The following is a 13,705-nucleotide window of genomic DNA, read 5'->3' as shown; positions in this document are numbered from 1 at the left end:
AAATACAACCAGAAAATTGTATGGTTGCATCAATATCACCTTTAAATATACTTTGACGAATAATTAGATACGCAGCTCACTAGGCTGTGCCAATAGCAATTATTTTGTTTTAAAAAGAGCTACTTATGGACAGTGTGCATTAAAACAGTTTACATGTATTCTCTGTTACATGCACTTACTAATGTATTGTGATTGTCCATATTGGTTCCTTTGCTGGCTGAATTCAATTTCAAATCACTTTATACACTGCTTGTTTCTATGGTCTGTGCAGCGGTGGCTGGGATCACAGGATTACGCATAGCTTTTTCCAACAGTGTGCAAGCACGGCCACCGCTGCTGGGTGGTTGTAACCATGGAAACGGGCAGAGTATAATGTGATGAAAAATCAATCCAGCCAGCAAAGCAATATGGATAATCACAATTATTAAGTGCCTTGTATTAACTTTCTCTACATGATAATTTGCTGTAATGAGACAACCCCTTTAACGTACACCAGCTTTTCATTATATTTCATTCATCATATTTGACAAGAATGCTCGATGGCTAAAAGGACTTCAGGAGGATAGAGTAATTGACATTTAGGCTACTTTCAGACTAGCGTTCAGAGAGGATCCGTCTGGTGTCTGCACAGACGGATCCTCTCCTATAATGCAGACGTTTGGATCCGTTCAGAACAGATCCGTCTGCATTATAGTTTAGAAAAAATTCTACGTCTGAAAGTTGTTCAGACGGATCCGTCCAGACTTTACATTGAAAGTCAATGGGGGACGGATCCGTTTGAAAATTGAGCCATATGGTGTCAAATTCAAACGGATCCGTCCCCGTTGACTTACATTGTAAGTCTGGACGGATCCGTTTGCGTCGGCCTGCTGAGCGGAGCGGAGGCTGAACGCTGCCAGACTGATGCATTCTGAGCGGATCCGCGTCCACTCAGAATGCATTGGTAGCTGGACGGATGCGTTCGGGGCCGCTTGTGAGCCCCTTCAAACGGAGCTCACGAGCGGAGCCCCGACCCTAGTGTGAAAGTAGCCTTAGTTGTATGCCCTTTGTGCAGCACTGCTTTCTACTTGTGCCAGTCTCATAGGCCAATTTCAGACTAGTGCTTTTGGATCCGGCAGTCTGTTATGGCAGGGAACAGCCAGCTGTATCTCTCTGCATTCCAGCACTGCCGGAAGCTACCTCATTGCCGTCCAACCCCATTAACTCTAATGGGAAACGGTGGAGATCCGGCTGCCATCCGGCCATACTATGCTAGGTGGAGGCTTAAGCCTAGCAGTGAGCCCGGTGACGTCACCAGCATAGATAGGCGGTGTATAGCACTGCCATGGGCTCTTTTGTAGGCGGGTGCTATGCTACTTTGCATAGTACCCGCCTCCAAAAGAGCCATGTCACCAGCTCAAAAGAAACAGGGGCTCGATAGGCGAGATGCAACCAGGCAAGGGGAGCATCGGAGTAAGGAAATGGCCGGATGCTCCTCTGATACATACTAAGTGAATACAGAAAAGGTGCTATCAGGGTTTAGCCCTGAACCCGGACAACCCCTTTAACAGCATTTAGAGAGATTCTTTACAGCAGCCCCATGGGCCAGAGTACCAATGTACAGCAGCTGACCTTATTGACTTCTATGGGAAAGATTTCTAGACATTCTCTGTGATCTGTACAGAGATCAGGAGGGAGTAGATGAGCCTTGACAATCAACCATTGTGAATGGTGGATGCTGTTTTATCTATATGTAGAGGTGGTATCTGTCATTTTAATCCTGCTTGTAACAATAAGCAGATAACGCCAGTAAAGTGCTTTAGAAGGGGTGCCTATTATTAGGCTTAGTGGCCAGTGTAAAGAAAATGCAGGATTTTATGTTTTTTGTTTAAATACAGATCATGACATGGAAAATGTAAAATAACCACCCAAAAATTTTTACAAAGATTTTTTAACATAAAAACATTAAACAATAGACTTTCTGATGAATTGTTGCCTTTAAGAAAGCTAACAAATCATTTCTAATGTGATCTTCTGTGTGCATGTGTCCATCTGGTGCACAGTAACTGCAGACGTCAAAGACTGATGCGCTCTAAGCCGTCTCATTTCACTGTCAAAAATAATCAGTGATGTAAAAAATGTATTTGCAGAAAACAAATCTATTGCTGCCAAAACTAAGTAAACAGTGCACATCATAGCAACCAGGAGGGTCGTACAACTTCCTACTGTTTGGAGTGTGACCACAGAAATCCAACACAATAATCATAATATTCTATGTCAGATTCTCACAGTATAACCATCTGCATCACTACTTCAAATACAACTACAGCAGAAAGCACTCAACAGCAAACATCCACTACACACAACGCTTGGCATGAGGACGAAATGCATGCAACTGCCTGGAGATTATTTATATATATAAAATATACACGTGTGTGTGTGAGAAAAACGTCATGTTAGAAATGAAACGTTGCGTCACTTATGGGTGAATAAACACATCCTCTTTTTTTCTACTACAATTTGGAGTGCTGCTCTGCTTAATAATAAATATATATATATTATTATTATTATTATATATTTTTTTTATTATTATTTTTTTCGTTTCGGCCTTCTCAATGAGGCCTTTGTCAAGCTATACAACAAATAACAGGGTATTTATACCCACAAATCAGTGCAATCAAATCACATGGTATAATTAGTGAAATCGCATGATATCAAAAAGGTGCTCGGTCACATGACAATCTTTACAATAGATCAATATAACATAAAAGATTCAATAGTTGTGTAAAATCATTATATCACTATATAGCACATAACTGTATAGACTCTTAGATCCGTTGTGGGGGATGAGAGAGGATATATGTATACTGATGATGCACATAATTTGTATTGGATGTAATGATTTTACACAACTATTGAATCTTTTATGTTATATTGATCTATTGTAAAGATTGTCATGTGACCGAGCACCTTTTTGATATCATGCGATTTCACTAATTATACCATGTGATTTGATTGCACTGATTTGTGGGTATAAATACCCTGTTATTTGTTGTATAGCTTGAGAAGGCCTCATTGAGAAGGCCGAAACGTTGCTGGGGAATTAAAGTTTGGGGTCTTCACCCTTTCACGTCAATCTGGAAGTGCTGCCTCATTCTTTGGAAAATATATACGTTGGAGGAGTAGTCGGTCTCCTGGAGGCGTTGCACCCAGTTCATATTATCTGACTGTGCTGCTGCGGTATTTGCAGATATAGATAGATATATATATACATATACATACACACATACACACACATATATACATACACACATACACACCCACACACATATTAAGATGAGCACTGTGGTTGACTACTCTTTCCAATAAACATGTTGAATATAAAAAGGTATGCCAGAAGGACACGCATACATGTTTCTCATACAAATCTAGGAGTACACGGTATGTCATGTGTAGAAAGATGCAAAGCATATCCTTATACTAGGAATGTACTACAATCATTACTTGCAGACTCTAGGTTTTTCTCTACCAAATAGAATCTCTCAATTATACAGAACATATATCAAATATCCTGGCAAATCCACATAGAAACATTGGTCTTCCACATGGAAAATGAAATCCATACTAGTCCACCAAACACAGATTAATGTAAAACAGGGACTCATGACACGGCATTGCAATGCACTATACATTTGTGAGCCCGGTGACTACAAGGAAAGTGGACATTCAACATCACAAAACTGTTTTGCACTTTAACATTTTTTCATTAAAGAGGCCGTGTCATGTCAAACATTGGTGCCATTTCTCTAGGAAATGCTATCAATGTCAGATAGGAGTGGGACCCGAACTGGCCTCCCAAAGTCAATGAGCGTGCGCCGCACATGCTCTCCAACAGAAGTGAATAGAGAGCACACATTTACGGCCAGTTCTCCATTCACCGTTATGGGACCACTGGAATCAGCCGTGCCAGCACTCAGCTATTTTAGGAACTCCCATCGAAGTGACTAGAGGGTGGTGCATTCTAATTCACTTTAGGATGACAGTTCTGGAGATAGGAGCGGGTCCCACACCTTTCTGACAGTGGTGGCATACCCTAACCAACTTTAAAAAACCTACACAAATATAGGTTTCAGCAGAAACAATACACCTTAAATGTGCATATTGTATCTGCATTTACCAGTGTGCATAACCAGAACATTTTTAGATGAACCTTCTGGAAATATGCCAGCAGTCTGCTGGGCACAAACTAGACTTTGGTATACCCAGAAGGGGTTAAAAGGCTGTAATTCACTGACTGGTACACAGCATAGGCTGCCAGGCATGGTCTCAAGTTTAAACACCACTGTTGCCCCAGAAACATCACTGTAGAAAAACAAAGAGCAAGAGACAAGAGGCAGAGTGATGCCAAGGGTAGATAACATGCAAAGTGCGTGGCAGCTGCATTGTACTTTGTGGGAAGCATGAAGGCTGACCTCTTGTGAAATCAATCAGTCCCTGAAACCATTTAAAGAGGACCTGTCGCCACAAAATGCAGTGCACTCTGCAGGCAGCTTGTTGTAGCGCAGGGAAGCTGAGCAGATTGATTCAGTAAAATCTCTACCTTTACCTATACATACAGTGCTGCCCAATCTTTATTCATACCCCTGGCAAATTTTGATTTAAAGTTACTTTTATTCAACAAGCAAGTAATTTTTTGACGGGAAATGACATAGGCGTCTCCCAAAAGATAATAAGACGATGTACAAGTGGCATTATTGTGGGGAACAAAAACATTTCTCAGCTTTTATTTACATTTGAGCAAAAAGTGTCCAGTCCAAAATTATTCATACCCTTCTCAATAATCAATAGAAAAGCCTTTATTGGCTATTACACAATCAAACGCTTCCTACAATTGCAGACCAGCTTTTTGCATGTCTCCACAGGTATTTTTGCCCATTCATCTTTAGCAATGAGCTCCAAATCTTTCAGGTTGGAGGGTCTTCTTGCCATCACCCTGATCTTTAGCTCCCTCCACAGATTCTCAATAGGATTCAAGTCTGGACTCTGGCTGGGCCACTCCAAAACGTTAATGTTGTCTGCTAACCATTTCTTCACCACTTTTGCTGTGTGTTTTGGGTCATTGTCCTGCTAAAATGTCCACTAGTGCCCAAGGCCAAGTTTCTCTGCAGACTGCCTGATGTTGCCGTTGAGAATCCTCATGTATTGCTCTTTTTTCATGGTGCCGTCTACTGCGATTAGGTTCCCTGGTCCATTGGCTGAAAAACCCACCACCATGTTTGACAGTGGGGATAGTGTTCTTTGGGTTGATGGCTTCTCCTTTCTTACGCCAAATGAATGAAACATCATTGTGACCAAACAATTCAATTTTTGTTTCCATCTGACCATAACACAGACGACCAGAAGTCTTCTTCTTTGTCCAGATAAGCTTTTGCAAAGGCCAAGCAAGCTTTTGTCTGCCTGGTCTGCATCCGTGGAACCCAGCAGTGTGCAGTGTCCGTTGGATTGTCTGCCTTGAGATATTGCCACCAGCAGAGCCCAGAATCACCAGGATGGCCTTGGGGTGGTGATCCTTGGATTCTTTTTCACCTCTCTAACTATCCTCCGGGCCAGCACAGGTGTCACTTTTGGCTTCCAACCACGTCCTCTGAGATTTTCCACAGTGTGAAACATCTTGTATTTTTTGCTCAAATGTAAATAAAAGCAGAGAAATGTTTTTTTTCCACAATAATGCCTCTTGTACATCGTCGTATTATCTTTTGGGAGACACCTATGTCATTTCCCGTCAAAAAATTACTTGCTGGTTGAATAAAAGTAACTAAGTCAAAATTTCAATTTAAATCAATGGGGTATGAATAATTATGGGTCGCACTGTTTATGCTTATACATACACAATTCCCTGGCAGACCTTGTGCCTGCGCTGTTGATCTTGTTTTCTGCGCCTGCACAGTGAGCCCCGCTGTAGTGTACTTGGCTTCAGAGGCTCATTGCACAGGCGTTGATTTATGGGCATGAACCAAGCCAAGCACACTGCAGCGGGGCTCAATGTGCAGACGCAAAAAACAAGAACCTATAGTGCTGGCACAGGATCTCCATGAGATTCACGCATGAAGAAAAAAAACAAGGCCATCAAACCTAAACAGACAGGAAGGGGCATGGCAAGCTTGACTTCAGGGGTCGAGGACGCTGCTCCCTTGACCTGAAGTTCTTTATTTGCACAAAAGTTGTTTTTCCACGATCTTGCCCATTGCAAGAATTTGCCAAGGACATCATTAGAAACCAGATGATTTCATCTGTGAGGTAGTGCGGGTGGTTTAGGGGGCATATACTGATGACCTAAATTGCATGTTTATTTCCATGGGATAGGTCATCAATATCTGATCGGTGGGGATCCAATTCCCAGTACCCTCAATGATCAGCTGGAGAGAAGAGCAGGGTCAGATTCTGGGCTTGCACAGGCCACTACTGACAAACATTATGCTTTGTAGGAGATATATTTCCATGAAAAATTTGAATCCAAGCCTACTGCAATGGAAGCTCTGAGCTAAATAAGCACTAATGGCAGCTGTATCAGTTCCACGCTGAAGTGAAAATGTAGGAAACAGCTGCATCTCTTAAAGCGAACGTGACACCAGGCTCTGAAATGAAGTATTTATATTCTACATGGTGCCATGTAACACCCCCATTACTGGAAATAAGAACATAATCACACGGTGTCTGCTTCAAAAACTGGTTTTCTGAGATCTTTTTTTCTAAAGACCTATACTCTGGATAGGTCATCAGTATCTGATTGGTGGGGGTCTGACACCTAGGACCGCCACCCATCCGCTGTTTGAGGAGACAGCAGCTATCGCAGTAGTGTCACGGTCTTTTCCCTGCTCACCAAGCACAGTGCCATCCATTTGACAGCGGCTGTGCTTGGTATTGAGGCTCAGCCCCAGTCACTTCAATGGGACTGAGCTGTGCCTAGGCCATGTGGCCTATGAATGGGACGTCACATGGCCTACAGAAAGCTGCGAGAAGGCCACAACGCTACTGCTAGTACCAGTGCCTTCTCAAAGAACTGATAAACAAGGGTCCCGGATGTTGGACTCTCACTGATCACACACTGATCACCTAACCAAAAAATTCCTTTAGCATGGGACGACAGAGCAGCCGATTGCTGGGAAGGAAGTGTTCATTCCCGGGAATTACCTGCTCTTCAGTGGAGGAGACTGCTGCATTTACATGCGCAGATCTCCTCCACAGTATGGGGAGGAGCGACCGCTAATGCAATCATTCAACCCCATAATGACTAGCTGTTTTCAGGCAGCAGATTGTGTTTATACAGAACGATCTGCTGCCAGGAAACGATTTTGGTGTGCGTATTGGGTAGTCGGCGGTAGATTTAGACCACCAGATATTGGCTAATGACTGCTCATTAGTTATCATCTTTGGGATTCTCAGCCTGTGTAAAGGGCCCTTAACTTAAACCTTCTCAGGTGATTCACAGGATCTCATTCCCCAGCATAAAACTAAATTAATTGAATTACACGATCGTCACAGAGAATAATAAGTTGTCACTCGTCATTTACTTTGATCAACAAAATAGTGGCACTGCAGTGGTGAAAAAAAATAAACATACCATAATCACTAAGGGTGCCAAGACCACACACAGCCGTTCTGCTGCGGATTTTCTGTAGTCAAAATCCTCAATGTGTCTGGCCCAAGTCCCCAATGGCAAAATCCAAACCAAATCGTGGTGATTTTGCTGAAGATTGTGCTGCAGAAATGCTTTGGATTTGCTATAGATTCATTGCAGAGGGTGAAATATGTGGCAGAAATCCACAAAATGAAATAATTTAATAAATTCACAGGGCTATGTGTGGCCGTACCCTTAAATGATTGTCCCTTGCCATTAACTATCCACAGGATAGGGTGTAAGCATCTGATTGCCAGGGGCCTGACAGTTAGGAATACTGTCGATCACCAGAATGGGGGCCTGTGTTCCCCTGTATGAATGTGCTGCTCCATTCAGCTCTTGAGGTTGCCAGAGATAGTTGAGATCTTTTACTCTGCTGTCACTGGCAGTCTGATCGAGATGAATGTAGTGAGAACGCGCATGTGTGTCCGCTGCTCCATTCAGATGGGTGGACATCGGAGGCCCCAGCAGTTAGACCCCTACCTAGGGATGAGCGAATTAACTTTGGATGAAACATAATAACTTCGGCTCATCTGAGCCAATACTGTACAGAGCACTCACTCCGTTCAGTATTCAAACCAAGTTTTATACAAATCGACTTTGGATGTTCCATCCGAAGTTGATTCGCTCATCCCTAACCCTACCAATCTGACATTTATCCCCTATCCTGTGGATAGGAGACAAGTTGCTGTAATGAGATAGTACCTTTAAAAGCAAAGATCCAATTGTTCCATCAGCACAATGCCTGTCAAGAGACCCCTTCAACAAGTCAGAAAATGAAGCTGAACGACTGTTCATCTGACAGCTCTCTCTCCCTAATCCCTGCCAGCTCCCCCATACACAAACAATCAGCTCCATCGAATGTGGATTCAATGAGGGGGGGAACCTATATCCAGGGAGAACTATTCATTTTGCCTAATCCTTCTCTGCTCCAAATTCATCTCTCAGGCAAGAGTAGAGAGCTCCCCATACACATTAAACTGTCGGCCAAACCCGCTGTTCTCAGCTGACAATACACCGATGTGTATTAAGGCCTTCTAGATCTGCCACAGCAACAAAGTGAAGAAATGTATTGGAAACTACAGTACAGGGAAGAATATCAGGGTATGCTGCATCCAAAACTGTATACAAAAGGGGTCACATTCCTGAAGGTGAAATCCAGAACCTGTTTCCAAAAGGAGCGTTGCTGTGCCAGTGAAGCCCCACTCATAAAACATTCATGAGGAAGGCGTCAAATATGTTCTGATGTGGATCATCACAGACCTGTCCAATGGGCGATATTTCTTCCAAAGTATGGAGGACAGTAGATGTTGTCAGTCAAGGGGCATCCACCTGACACTCAGGGGTGCAGAGTATGTAGCGGTATAATCACGTGTTATGTGGAGTCCATGGGCGCACATTTATTAAGCAGGTCTTAATAAAGTTACATAGCTGGAGGTGGATCCGCCGAAGTTATGAACGGATGCCGGCCTCTCCATAACTTCGGTGCATCCAGTGCCAGTTCTAAATGTAAAACAGTTTCCGAACTGTCTTACATTTGGACCATTCTTTACACCTAAAACAGGCATAGAAAATCATGAATGAGATGGGCCTCCCGGCCCGTCCACTTCCCCGCCACGCCCACAATTTTAGAGCTGCCGTGAGCGTGGAAAAGTCGCAGATAGCTGCGCAACTAACCGTTGCGCTGCCATCTGTACCTGAAATATGCCTAAATGACCCCCATAGTTTCTAGTGATAAGACCTTTGTGGCTATTCAGTCACAAGAAAGAATAAAGCTGCCTTCACACACAGTAAATATTACTGTCGAAATTTCTGCAACTGAAAATATGGGTTTGTTTTAACAGGAAGCACATAGATAGCAAACCCTATTCAAGTGAATGTAACCAATTATCAGTCGCAGAAATCGGCCTTGTGTGAAGGCACCCCAAGGTTTTTAATATCACTGATAAAGTCTGTGAATGTATACCTTTGTACAACATGTTCCTTTACACATCAACTTTTCAATGCAAGTAAAAATGCAAAATTAGAAGGTAGACTTACTTAAGTCTTCTGCTTGAAATCCTGACCACAACTTCTTTTGACACTTCACGAGTCACTTTATTCAGTTTTCCAATGTAATCCAAAGCTATTATTGGCGGAGCATGTCCTAGATGGCCACATTAATCTTCCGCATTTACTAAAATCTGTTCAGAGAAAAATACAAGGAATTTAAAACATGTTTTGTCTGTGAATGTATTATATTTTGTATAAAATAACAGAATAATCATTAATAGTTTGTCAGAGCACAATTTCAGGGCTCCAGACTAAAAAGGAAAAAAACTGCTTGGACGCCTATTGCTCCTAAGCCTAAATTGCATTTTTAGGTCTGGAAATAAAAATCAACATTATTGATGATGAGAGCATTTACACTAGACTGGAGATCAAGTGACTAGACTGACCAAAGATGGACCTCATTTATCAAAACTGTTTCTTAGTAGAGCTGTCTTAGGCTACTTTCACACTAGCGTTCGGGGCTCCGCTTGTAAGCTCCGTTTGAAGGGGCTCACAAGCGGCCCCGAACGGATCCGTCCAGCCCTAATGCATTCTGAGTGGATGCGGATCCGCTCAGAATGCATCAGTCTGGCTCCGTTTGTCCTCCGCTCCGCTCAGCAGGCGGACACCTGAACGCTGCTTGCAGCGTTCGGGTGTCCGCCTGGCCGTGCGGAGGCAAACGGATCCGTCCAGACTTACAATGTAAGTCAATGGGGACGGATCCGTTTAAAGTTGACACAGTATGGCTCAATTTTCAAACGGATCCGTCCCCCATTGACTTTCAATGTAAAGTCAAAACGGATCCGTTTGCATTATCATGAACAAAAAAATAAATAAAAAATTATTCTTTTTTTTTTTTTTGTTCATGGTAATGCAAACGGATCCGTTCTGAACGGATCTAAGCGTTTGCATTATAGGTGCGGATCCGTCTGTGCAGATACCAGACAGATCCGCACCTAACGCAGGTGTGAAAGTAGCCTTAGTTGGCCACAGCAACAAATCGGAGCTCAGCTTTCAATTCGTAAAGGGCTCTGAAAAAAATAAAAGCTGATCTCTGACTGGTTGATGAGGACAACTAAGTTTTAGCATTAGGCAGTTTTGATAAATAAGGCCTATGTGCTCCATGTTCTGACCACCTGCAGCCACCACTAGAGGGAGAACAGCTGCGTACGGCACAATACATTACAGTAAACAGCAAGCTCCCATGCTCCTTCTCCTCACCGATGCAAGAATGCCATTTTTAAATCTATATCTATGCATCAGGGCTGTAGGAGACACACACAAAAAAATAAAAAATAAAAAGACTTTAGCTGCCAAGCATAAACATTTAGAAAAAAAATTTTTTGTTCGCAACCAGAACCATTTCAGTTGCCATCTGGAGCCCTGAATGAATATGAATACAAGTAATTAAATACAATAAGAGATATTCTGAATGACTGCAGACTGTCCAATAATTGCTTTTGAAATAAGGTTAAATTCACATCAGCGCTTAGGCCTCGTCCACATTTCTGTTCTTCTCTAACGCATTTTCAATGGACAGCAAACGTACCCATTGATTTAAAAGGGTCTGTTCACATTTCAGTATTTTTTTTACTGTTCTGTTCCTTTAAAGAACAGAAGAATGAAAAAAAGTGTCCACTATTATCACAAATTAATGGTGCGATACTAGGATCCTTTTGGCTCAGAGTCCTTTCCATCACGTTAAGTCCCGTCTGCAGGACTTTTTATTCAATCCAAAATAAGACATGAGGAAAAGGAGCTTTCCATTTTCCAGGTATTATATGCTTAAATGAGTTGTCCAAGATGATTCAAAATCTCAAACATATGTACGTTTAACAGATCCATTTTTTCTGCCTTTCTGTTCCTCTGACTGAACAGAATAACGGAAAAGTCAGTGCAGATGTGAACTCCGCCTAAGCGATAAGTGATGTACTATAAAAATATACAATCGTAAAGAGAAAAGTTCAGGCAGCACAAAACTGAATGAAAACGGTTTCACAAGCCTGGAATTACACTGTTATAATGTGACCATTTCATTATAAATGGGGTCTATACCTCTTGCACAGGCCCACATTGAAGCCCCATATTAAGGTTATATGTCAATAGCGAGGATGCTTCAGAGCCATATCACCTTTAGCTCAAGCAACTAAAATAAGAAACAGCCAAAAGTTTATCAAAAAGAAAATGTAAAATGAATACATCATAAAAAATATAAATAAATAAATATAAAAAAAAAAGAGATCTTAGTTATTTTTTTATTTTATATTTTTCTTTTTTATTCTGGTGGACCACTTAGCCACCACTTTTTAAATGACGAACAATTGAAATTATTACAACAAGCAACATAGTCAAGTGCTATAACCACAAGCCTGTTGGGAGGCAGGTGTGGTCTAGTGGTTGATGTATGTCAACAAAAAATATAAAACTTCAGAGATTAGATTTCCTCATAAGTAGCATCGAACAACAACTAAAATGTTATACCATAATGCAATTCTCTACAGGAGTAGTAGCTCCTTGCTGTATGTCCCGTTTTAAGCTTTTATTGCTCATAAACGAGGGCTAAATGAAAAAAAATTACACTGCTAATGACACCCGTGTGACTTCTGTGTTGCGTCCTTTTTTTTGCAGACCCATTAGCTTCAACAGGCCCGTGGTCCGCATTTTGTGGCCAAAGAATAGGACACGCGCTGGGCACCAGACGGAGATGGCTGCAGCCAGGCACCCTGTATGAAGCGACGTCCCCTTGGACACCTTAGGTAGGTGAATGACAGGTTATAAAAACCTGTTTTATATGCTAATAGAGCCACAGGCACATTTAATAAGGTCAGTTTCGGATTCAGGGTATTAGTAGGGACCTGGCCATATGTTTAGGTTATAGGCCTCAAATCTCATGACAGAATCCCTTTAAATAGACAAAAAAAAAAAATAGACATATTAGGTATCGCCACGTCCATAAGAACCTGCTCTATAAAAATACCACATGACCCTAACCCCTCAGCTGAACACCATAAAAAAAAAAAATAATAATAAACGGTGTCAAAAAAAGCTATTTTTTGTCACCTTACATCACAAAAACTAATACCAAGCGATCAAAAAGTCATATGCACCCTAAAATAGTACCAATCAAACCGTCATCTCATACCGAAAAAAATGAGCCCCTACATAAGACAGTCGCCCCCAAAAAATTTAAAAAACTATGGCTTTCAGAATATGGACACAAAAATGCTTTATTATGTAAAACTGAAACAAACAACCAAAAAAAGTATTCATATTTGGTATTGTCTATAAAAATACCACATGATCTAACCTGCCAGATGAATGTTGTAAATAACAAAAAATAAAATCTGTGTCAAAACCGCAATTTTTTGCTACCTAGCAGCACAAAAAGTGTAATCTAGAGCAACCAAAAATCATATGTACCCTAAAATTGTACCAACATAACTGCCACCCTATCCCGTAGTTTCCAAAATGGGGTCACTTTTTTTTGGAGTTTCTACTCTAGGGGTGCATCAGGGGGGTCTTCAAATGTGGCATGACAACTTAAAATATCCCAGTGAAATCTGCCTTCCAAAAACCATATGGCGATCCATTCCTTCTGCGCCCTGCTGTGTGCCCGTACAGCAGTTTATGACCACATATTGGGTGTTTCTGTAAACTACAGAATCAGGGTAATAAATATTTAGTTTTGTTTGGCTGCTAACCCTTGCTCGGTTATGGGGCCATTTATGGGTGGTTTCTAAAGTGACTTCAGACCTGAACTGGTCCTTAAAAATTGGGTTGTGGAAATTTTCTGAAATATTTCAAGATTTGCTTCCAAACTTCTAAGCCTTCTAACGTCCCAAAAAAAGAAAATGTAATTTACAAAATGATCCAAACATGAAGTAGACATATGGGAAATGTAAAGTAATAACTATTTTAGGAGGTATCACTATCTGTTTTAGGCCGCATGCACATGACCGGTGTGTTTTGCGGTCCGCAAATCGCGGATCCGCAAAATATGAATGGCGTCTGTGCGCG

The 13,705-nt window shown here is 41.7% G+C and overlaps 1 protein-coding gene across 7 annotated transcripts in view; it reads right to left on the bottom strand.

Moving 5' to 3' along the window:
* Positions 1-13,705, bottom strand: part of ZMIZ1 (zinc finger MIZ-type containing 1) — a 356,469-nt gene that overhangs the window by 274,311 nt on the left and 68,453 nt on the right. For all 7 annotated transcript variants that reach the window (XM_040438858.1, XM_040438865.1, XM_040438864.1 and 4 more), the window contains exon 2: positions 9,698-9,840. The gene's annotated coding sequence lies outside the window, so the exon portion shown is untranslated. The remainder of the gene's footprint in view (positions 1-9,697; positions 9,841-13,705) is intronic.

This window comes from Bufo bufo, chromosome 6 (genome assembly GCF_905171765.1).
Source record: "Bufo bufo chromosome 6, aBufBuf1.1, whole genome shotgun sequence".
NCBI lineage: Eukaryota > Metazoa > Chordata > Amphibia > Anura > Bufonidae > Bufo > Bufo bufo.
This window is presented reverse-complemented; position numbering and strand designations above follow the sequence as displayed.